The sequence below is a fragment of the Hypanus sabinus genome, unplaced genomic scaffold, assembly GCF_030144855.1.
Source record: "Hypanus sabinus isolate sHypSab1 unplaced genomic scaffold, sHypSab1.hap1 scaffold_497, whole genome shotgun sequence".
In the NCBI taxonomy this organism is placed as follows: Eukaryota; Metazoa; Chordata; class Chondrichthyes; order Myliobatiformes; family Dasyatidae; genus Hypanus; species Hypanus sabinus.
This window is the reverse complement of record NW_026781365.1, coordinates 91,661-100,489: the sequence shown is the minus strand read 5'-3', so window position 1 is coordinate 100,489 and position 8,829 is coordinate 91,661. Positions and strand designations below refer to the sequence as shown.

Below are 8,829 nucleotides of genomic sequence, written 5' to 3'. Positions count from 1 at the left end.
CGAATGTGCTTATTAACCCTTGCGACCTTATTTTCCCAAAATAAAGGAGGTGAAAGCTTGGTCGACTGAGTTGAAAAAAAACTTAGAAAACAGAACTGGCAAGCTCTGGAACAAGTAAAGAAATCTGGCAAGTATAGACATTTTTACTGATTGAAATCACCCAACTCTGGTAAGGGCCATGTCTCAAAATCAGCCTTCATTTGGCTAACCTGAGGCCCGTAGTTAGCTTGAAATAGAAATGTAAATGAGCGAGTAACGTGTATTCCTAGATATACAAAACCATCTTGAGATAAAGGAAAAGGCAAATATTCCTGTCGGATCTGTAGAGCCAAGTTATTAATAGAAAATCATTTTCTTTTTTGAAGATTCAGTTTATAGCCAGAGAAGGCTCCAAATTGACCTAATAATGACACAATAGCAGGACTGCTACCTACTGACTCGCTAATATATAGTAAGAGGTCATCAGCATACAGGGATACACGGTGTTCCATGTTCACTCTCCTACCACCTTGATATGAAGTAGTTGACTTAAGTGCAATAGAAAGAGGCTCAATTGCAATTGCAAAAAGAAGAGGGGACAATGAGCAGCCTTGGCGAGTGCCACGTGTTAATGGGAAATAGTCAGATGGAAAACAATTCGTCTGTACACACGCTAAAGGCGAGTTATATAATAGCTTAACCCAGGCTACAAATATTCTGCCGAATCCAAATTTCACAAAAAATATTAAACAAGTATACCCACTCCACACTATCAAACACCTTATCCGCATCCAAGCATATAACGACCTCAGGACTCGGAGAATCACTGGCTGAATAAACCACATCAGCCGGTCGACGTATATTTAAAAAAAAGAATGGCGATTTTTAATAAAACCTGTTTGATCATCTTTACATTCCAAGAAATAAACCTTAAAGGGTGGCCTCCCTCTGCAGCCCTCATGTTAACTATATCAAAAGACACATAGGGCCCACAATCCAGAACAATGCGAGGGCACAACTGCACACAATAACGCACCATGAACAGAAAATCTGGCCAATCCGTAACACACAAAAGAACAAGTTGCCATGGTAATTCCCAAAAAACTCTCCCACCCTTTTACACAAACACGCAAAAACAATTAACCCCCGAAACCTAGATCTACCTCCCCAACTGAGGATGATCGCAGGCATTGCAAACAAAAACCTTCCAAAGATTTCCCCATACAACCAAAACTTCGATCAAGGGCGGCTTCCCTCCTTAGAATTTATACCAACACTTATTCTACTTTTAATATATATAGGCTGAAGATAACTAAGCGTAGCCAAGTCATCGGGTAGAGCAGGTCCAACAGCGTGCATCGGCGCCATAAATGTAACATCAGCTTCCTTGCTCGGGGCTTCGTTATCTTTCTCCTGTTTTACCTCGAGGGTGCATTTTGTTTGCCACGTCAGCGTCCAACAACATCCCGGGTTGTTCACAATGCTCAGTTATCTCGATCATACGACAGAGGTAAACAGGTAGTTTTTGAATAAAAATCGGGAGCCGCACTAACACGCACCTATACCCTCCACGCTCAACCCGAAAGTCCCCCAAGCCTGAACAACATTCTGACTGTAATAACTCATCCATGATGGAATGATGAAGCAGACAGATCTGCAATTTTTTTTATGTTCTTGTGAGACTTGTCACATCTTCGCTTTCTTCCACAATCATCAGATTATTGGGCCTTATAGTCTATTTACTAACGTCCATTTGCCCCGTATAATTGAACCTGCCACCCAATGTTTTCAGATTCAGTCCTGTCTATAAACGTTTATTTCTCCGCTTCCCGAAGTGTTTAACCAATGAGTCTGCCAAGCGTTCTCATCCATCTGAACAAACGTCCTTCCCAAGTTCTTGCCGAGACGTGTCTCACGAGTATTCGATGTGTAATTTTTTTTACAGCTTCACTTTCCACAGAAGCTGGCTAACCTGAGCAAACTGTAACACTCTCGCTTTCATTTCAGACTGGCAGAACGGTATACTTGATTGCGTGTATATAATTTTGCTTACAAATCAGGCTTACAAATTCCCTTCTGAAACACACATCAAAAGTTGTCAGGATGGCCGAGTGGTCTAAGGCGCCAGACTCAGGGAATGAAAGTCCTTCCGATAAACGGGAGTGTTCTGGTCTCCATCTGGGGTCGTGGGTACGAATCCCACTTCTGAAAAAAATTGTCTTTAAGCATTCAATCGAGGCGACGTTATTTCTGTAAACAAACCCTGCCTTGTTGAGGTGGATTAGAAAAACTGTTGGACGATAAGATTATGTTTTTGACACTGTTCATCACCTTGCAACAGATCATCGTACACCAAATTTTGGGTATGTTATTTATTCAGAAACAATTTCAGGATGAAGGATCTCGGCCCGAAACGCCGACTCTTTACGCTTTTCCTCAGATGCTGCCTGGTCTTCTGCGCTCCTCCTGGCATACTCAGCTAATCAATGTGGATTCGTTTTTAAAGTGTAATGATTGGTTGTCAGAATATTCAATGGATGGCCACGTGAGTGTACAGTATCACCTTTTGATCAAAATTATGATTGTTGATGGGTAGTAACTGTTCTTGAACGTAGTGCTGCGAGTCCCGAGGCTCTTGTACCATTTACCTGATGGCAGCAGCGAAAAAAGAGCATGACATGATGTTGACTACCTCTGACGGTAAATGCTGTTTTCCGATGACAGCGTTTTATACGGACGTGCATAATGTTTGGGAATGTTTTCCCGTGATGGAATGGGCCGAATTCAGTAAACTTTTAAAGATTTTCCTTCAAAAAGATTGCTATTTCCGTACCACGTCTTGATGAAGGCAATGTATTCTCTACGACATATCTGTAAAAGGTCATCAATTTTTTGATGCCATACTGAATCTCCGCAGTCTCCTAAGAAAATAGAGGAAATAGTAATACCAACAACGTAAAGCTACAGACGCGAACCGCCTCTGATCCTCCAAGCAGAACTGGCTCATGGACCTCTGGCTTCCCTCTGCTGAAGACAACAATCAGTTAATTGGTCTTCCCGACATTGAAAGATAGTGTGGTGTCACATCTGCTTTAAAACGATGGACACGTATATGGAATTATGATGTAGCGGCCAATTCGGAGACTAGGCTGGCGCCAGGGCAGGAATAGATTCTCAATTTTCCAGGATTTCAGTGCTTTAAAAGGGATAGAGAGGGGGTAAAAATGGGAGGAGGGGTCGCATTACCGGTCAGGCATTACTGGTAGCAACATCCTCTTTTGAGTCAGTATGGGTGGGAGTCAGGAACTGGAAGGAGCAGTTACTCCACTGGGGGTATTTAATAGGCCCCCGGTAGCAGCAGAGGTGCCGAGGAGCCAATTGGGAGGCAGATTTTGGAAAGGCGCAAAATAACAGAGATGTTATCATGGTGACTTTAACTTCCCTAATATTGATTGGCACCTGATTATTTCCAAGGGTTTAGATGGGGTGGAGTTTGTGAAGCGTGTCCAGGATGGATTCCTGACAGGCCGACTAGGGGGAATGCCATTCTAGATCTAGTATTAGGTATGAACCGGGTCGGGTCGCAGGTCTGTCAGTGTGTGAGCATCTGGGGGACACTGATCACCGCTCTCTGGCCTTTAGCATTATCTTGGAAATGGATAGAATCAGAGAGGACAGGAAACTTTTTAAATGGGGAAGGGCAAATTATGAGGCTAGAACAGGGGTGGGCAAACTTTTTGACTTGAGGGCCACAAAGGGTTATAAAATTTGACAGGGGGGCCGGACCAGGAGCAGATGGACGGAGTGTTTTGGTTAAACACCTCATAAGAGAAAATAAAATATTATGGGATATGTAGAAAACGTGTGCTTTAATTTCAATTGAAAATGAACAAATGCATTACAACAAAATATCTGTCTTTGAAGTCCCATGGTATTTAGCTATTTATTGAAATGACTTTTAAAACACTGAAAATTAAATGAATAAAATACAGCTTCTTTAATAGTAACAGTTATTATTTTAAAGCACTGAAAATTCTGTTATCCTTCAAGATATTATCATCATCACTCTCCTCCTGACTGTCTTTATTTCAAAAACGGTAGGAGATGCAGGTCTACTTGTCCTGCTCCTTCTTATTCAATTGTCCCCTGTGCCAAAACTCAACAACGACCCGCACAAGGACAGAACAGTGATAGCGCGCTAATATGCGGAGTCCGTTACTTGATCGGGAGCACATTTTTTTTTTTTTTGAGAACGTACGTGCACCTGCGCACTACTCATGTCCATCACTTAACAGAAATGGCATGTAACATGTAAGGCTTATTGAAAAAAATATTTTCAAATGCATTTTTTACATAACACAACAAAGAAACTTATTTTTAATTTCAGTGGGAACAGTGTGGTTTAGCCAGCGCATCAAAGTCTGGATTTAGTTTTGTTGTGGCGATTCTCAAGATGGATCTGTGGTGTTGGTCAGTTAACTTGGATCTGTGGCTGGCTTTGTTGATGTTCATGACGCTGAACGCCTGTTCACACAAATAGGTCGAGCGGAATAAAGAGTAAAGCGCAAATGTGGAGAATACGCTGCACCTCAACAAAGGTCAATGTGTAGCGGTGTGCTACATGCAGCGCTAGAATTACGACACGGAGTCGGTAACGGCAGTCGAAGACAAAACCTTCATTCGAAATCCCCAGCCTCACTTTTAAGCCTCCCTCAACCTGCCCCCCTGCGCAGAGGCTCCAAAGCTCTGTGCTCGCAAATCCCCAAAGGCTATCTCCCTTAGCCGGAACGCTGGCTAATTGTGAGCCGGTTCGGATGTGCCAGGAAATGGGTCGCCACAAATGTATATAGAGTGTGTCATCTATTGGGAAAACGCCAGATTTGCGGGGAAAAAACGTTAACAAGGTTTATTAATATAATTTCATCAAGTTCTGCGGGCCGGATTAAAAAAGCTTAACGGGCCGCATATGGCCCGCGAGCCGTAGTTTGCCCATGCCTGGGCTAGAAGGATAGAACTTGCGGGTGTGAATTGGAATGATGTTTTTGCAGGGAAATGTACTATGGACATGTGGTCGATGTTTAAGGATAACTTGCTGATGTTAGGGATAAATTTGTCCCGGTCAGGAAGATAGAGAATGGTAGGTTGAAGGAACCATCGGTGACAAGTGAAGTGGCAAATCTAGTCAGGTGGAAGAAGGCAGCAGACACGAGGTTTAGGAAGCAAGGATCCGATGGATCTATTGAGGAATATACGGTAGCAAGAAAGGAGCTTCAGAAGGGGCTGAGAAGAGCAAGAAGGGAGCATGAGAAGGCCTTGGCAAGTAGGGTAAAGGAAAACCCCAAGGCATTCTTCAATTATGTGAAGAACAAAAGGTTGACAGTAGTGAAGGTAGGACTGATTAGAGATAAACATGGGAAGATGAGTCTGGAGGCTATAGAAGTGATGGAGGTCCTCAATGAATACCTCTCTTCGGTATTCACCACTGAGAGGGAACTTGATAACGGAGAGAACAATATCAGTGTGTTTGATGTTCTGAAGCATATTAATATTAAGGGACAGGAGGTGTTGGAGTTGTTAAAATACATTAGGCCGGATAAGTCCCCGGGTCCTAACGGAATATTCCCCAGGCTGCTCCAGGAGGCAAGGGAGGAGATTGCTGAACCTCTGGCTAGGATCTTTATGTCCTTATGTTCTGGTACCGGAGGATTGGAGAGTGGCGAATGTTGTCCCTTTGTTCAAAAAAGGTAGTAGGCATAGTCCAGGTAATTATAGACGAGTGAGCCTTACGTCTGTGGTGGGAAAGCTGTTGGAAAAGATTCTTTGAGATAAGATCTATAGGCATTTAGAGAATCATGGTCTGATCAGCAACTGTCAGCATGGTTTTGTGAGGGCAGATCGTGCCTAACAAGCCTGATAGAGTTTTTTTTAAGGAGCTGACCTGCCATATAGATACGGATAGTGCAGTGGATGTGGACTACATGGATTTTAATAAGGTATTTGAAAAGGTTCCACATGTTAGGCTTATTCTGAAAGTCAGAAGGCATGGGATCCAGGGAGGTTTGGCCAGGTGGATTCAGAATTAACTTACCTGCAGAAGGCAGAGGATCGTGGTGGAGGATGTACATTCTGATTGGAGAGTTGTGACTACTGGCGTCCCACAAGGATCTGGTCTGGGACCTCTACTTTTTTGTGATATTTTATTAACGACCTGGATCTGGGGTTAGAAGGGTGGGTTGGCATGTTTGCTGACGACACAAAGGTTGGTGGTGTTGCAGATAGTGTAGAGGATTGTTGAAGATTGCAGAGAGACATTGATAGGATACAGAAGTGGGCTGAGAAATGGCAGATGGAGTTCAACCCAGAGAAGTGTGAGGTGGTACACTTTCAAGGACAAACTCCAAGGCAGAGTGCAAAATAAATGCAGGTTACTTTGTAGTTTCGAGGAGCAGAGGGATCTGAGGGTGCATCTGCACAGATCCCTGAAAATTGACTCACAGGAAGATACGGTAGTTAAGAAAGCTTATGAGGTGTTAGCTTTCATAAGTCGAGGGATAGTGTTTAAGAGTCGCGATGTATTGATGATGCTGTATAAAACTCTAGTTAGGCCGCACTTAGAGTACTGTGTCCAGTTCGGATCGCCTCACTGTAGGAAGGATGTGGAAGCATTGGAAAGGGTACAGTGGAGATTTACCAGGATGCTGCCTGCTTTAGAGCGTATGGATTATGCTCAGAGATTAAGGGAGCTAGGGCTTTACTCTTCGAAGAGAAGAAGAATGAGAGGAGACATGACAGAATTGTACAATATATTAAGAGGAATACACAGAATGGACAGCCAGCGCCTGTTCCCCAGGGTACCACTGCTCAGTACAGGACTACATGGCTTTAAAGTAAGGGGTGTGAAATTCGAGGGGGATATTAGAGGAAGGTTTTTCACTCAGAGAGTGGTTGGTGCGTGGAATGCACTGCCTGAGTCAATGGTGGAGGCAGATACACTAGTGAAGTTTAAGAGACTCTAGACAGGTATACGGAGGAATTTAAGGTGTGGGGGGGGGGGGGTTATATGGGAGTCAGGGTTTGAAAATCGGCACAAAATTCTGGGCCGAAGAGCCTGTAAAGTTCTTTATTATTCTACGTTCTATGTTCTTACTTGAAATGTATACACTATGGTGTAAGACATGTAAACCCTGGAACGGAGATACCTTCTGCGTGCTCTACCATTATCTATGCCCAAAACTCTAAGAAACGTCTAACAGATCCCTCTCACTTTCGATACTCCAGAGAAAAGGAGCAAGTTTGTCCAAACTCTCGTTATTGCACAAACCGTCTAATTCTGTTCGCATCTTGGTGATGCTCTTCTGCACACTCTCCGAATCCTCGTCATCCTCTCTCTGGAGGATGGCCTCAGAGGTGTACGGCACAATTCCAGTGCTGTGATGCTGTACGCTCTCATTCCGCACATGCTCGGCAATCCGAGAAAATGCATCACCTCCATATTCATTTAGAATCCCAGGATATAGTGTGTGTTTCTCAACAAAGCATTCGTTCCGACTATCCTAAATACATCTTGTTATCTCGCATATGGAGAGATACTGCAGGGGCTGTCAGGGTGGCCGAGTGGTCTAAGGCGACAGACTTAAGGCGTGAATGTCGCTTCCAAGTAAACGCGAGTGTTCTGGTCTCCACCTGGAGGCATGGGTTCGAACCCGACTCCTGACAATTACTCTGTTTTTTACGTGCTGTTTTAATAATGCAATCACTGTAATATTACTGCAGCCATCAAAGTGTGGTCTTTTTGGGAGTAAGAGAAAGACACAATAAAGATAAAGATTTTCTTTTAGCCACAAGAGAGAACAGAACAACCGGTAACATTACATGGGATTCTGGCTGCGGAGTTTGGTGAGAAACAGGCCTCGGTGACGAATGTCTGAATCACCTTCCCAGCCGTGGCTCTTTTGTGGACAGAATAACATCGTTTGGTCGCTATATTGAAACAACATTTTACATTGTCGTTCTTTAGGATACATATGCTGTGAAGCTCAGTAACGTGCGTTTAACACAATTCTGGACTTGGGAATATCTGATTGATCATACCGGGCTGGATTATATTCACTTTCTGTAGCTTAATAGGCAACTCTTCCTTGTTTTGCAATGCAGTCGTTTTAAGACGTACAACACGAGAAATAACCTTCGGTCAAACTGGGACAAGGATGAAAGACTGTGAGAGGAATCTGGAGCAGCAGCTGGATGATATTCGACTCATTAAGGAGAATAAGGCGGTCATAGATGAGAGCTACAGCGAGGTAATCACCCTTAGGTTGCCGGAAGCAGGTCGTTGGGTGACAGTCCGAGGGGGGAAAGCGAAGGAGAGTAGTGCAGAGCACCCCTATAGCCATTCCCCTGAATAATAAGTTTACCGTCTGTTGCTGTTGGTGAGGACGACAGACCAGGTGTGAGCCATGGTGACAGGACCTCTAGCACTGTGTCTGTCCCTGTGGTGCAGATGGATGGGACGGAGAAGAGGAATTTGTCGTCATTGGAGACTCAATAGTCAGAGGAGCAGACAGGAGATTTTGTGGACGTGAGAAGGAAACCCACATGGTTTGTTGCCTCCCGAGTGCCAGGGTCCGGGATGTCTGTGACCGAGTGCATGACAGCCTAGTACGAGGGTGAACGCAACCAGAAGTCATGATTCATGTTGGGACCAGCGACATAGGCAGGAGGAGGGATGAGGGCCTGAAGTGTGAGTTTCGGGAACTAGGCAGAAGGCTGAAGAACAGGACGTCAATGGTGGCGTTATCGGGATTGCTGCCAGTGCTACGTGATAGTGATGGTAAGAATTGGGGGAGATGG

The 8,829-nt window shown here is 44.2% G+C and overlaps 1 non-coding gene across 1 annotated transcript; it reads left to right on the top strand.

Moving 5' to 3' along the window:
• The first annotated feature begins 2,076 nt into the window (after positions 1-2,076).
• trnal-cag (transfer RNA leucine (anticodon CAG)) lies at positions 2,077-2,190 on the top strand. The gene is made up of 2 exons: positions 2,077-2,114; positions 2,156-2,190. It is a non-coding gene; the product is annotated as a tRNA-Leu (tRNA).
• The last annotated feature ends 6,639 nt before the right edge of the window (positions 2,191-8,829 follow it).